The sequence below is a fragment of the Hipposideros armiger genome, unplaced genomic scaffold (genome assembly GCF_001890085.2).
Source record: "Hipposideros armiger isolate ML-2016 unplaced genomic scaffold, ASM189008v1 scaffold_102, whole genome shotgun sequence".
Taxonomy (NCBI): Eukaryota; Metazoa; Chordata; class Mammalia; order Chiroptera; family Hipposideridae; genus Hipposideros; species Hipposideros armiger.
The window spans coordinates 3,443,796-3,445,002 of NW_017731452.1; positions in this window are offsets into that span (position 1 = coordinate 3,443,796).

Here is a 1,207-nt window from a genome sequence, read left to right on the forward strand (position 1 = left end):
AATGGAACCAGCAGGTGTTCGGGCTGAATTTGTCCCAAGTTTTTTTTTTTTCTTTTGAATAATTATTTAATGGTCTAAACGTAGCTGGACTTTCTTGGTTTGGTTCTATACCCTGTTACATCCCCAGGAGAGGGAGGCACACTCAGGTCCCTGCCTGCTAGTCATTTTATCTATGAGAGAGGGAGACAGAGACAAAGGGAGAGTCAGAGACACCAGAATCCACTGTACTTGCACCCTTTGAACACACTCCGAACTCCCTGCCATTGCTTACAAGGCTTTGCATGACCATTGAGATTCTACCCACATCTCCAATTTTATCTTCTCATACTGCACGGTTCTCTGCCCCAAGCTTCCTGGTCTGCTAACTCTCAAAAACACCTCCTTTACTGCCTTTGTTTGTGTCAAATAGACATTTTGTAGTATGCCATTTCAATTCCTTTGTCATAACTTTTACTATATTTTTGAGGTGTTTTTTTTTTCAGTGGTTGCTCTGGGAACTACAATTAACATCTTACCCTATAAGAGTCTAGCTCTGATTGATACAACTTAATCTGAAGACTATACAGATATTTGCTCCTATATAGCTTTATTCTCTCCCCCTCCTTTGTGCTGTTATTGTCATACAGATTACATTTTTATGAATTATGTGCACATCGACACCAATTTATAATAATTGCTTTATGCAGTTGTCTTTTAAATCAGATAGAAGAAAAGAGACAATGAAAATACATTAATAGTGTAGTTGCCTTTACTTTCTTTATTTCTTCATGTAGATTTAAGTTACTGTATAGTGTCTTTTCATTTCAGGCCGAAGGACTGTCTTTAGTATATCTTGCAGGGCAGGATTGCTATTATAGTAATGAATCCTCTCAGTTTTATTTTTCTGAGAATACCTTAATTTCTTTTTAATTTTTGCAGGGTAGTTTTGCCAAATACAGAATTCTTGATTGACAGTTTTTCTTTCAGCACTTTGAATGTGTCATCCCATTGCTCGCTGGCCTATGTGGTTTCTGATGAGATATCAGCTGTTAATCTTATTGAGGCTCCCTTGAATGTGATGAGTTGCCTCTTGCTGCTTTTGAGATTCTCTCTTTGTCTTTCAAAAGTTTGATTATGATGTACCTTGGTGTGGACCATTTTCTGTTTATTCTATTTGGAGTTTATTGACCTATCTACAGATTAATTTTTTTTTTAAAGATTTTTTTTT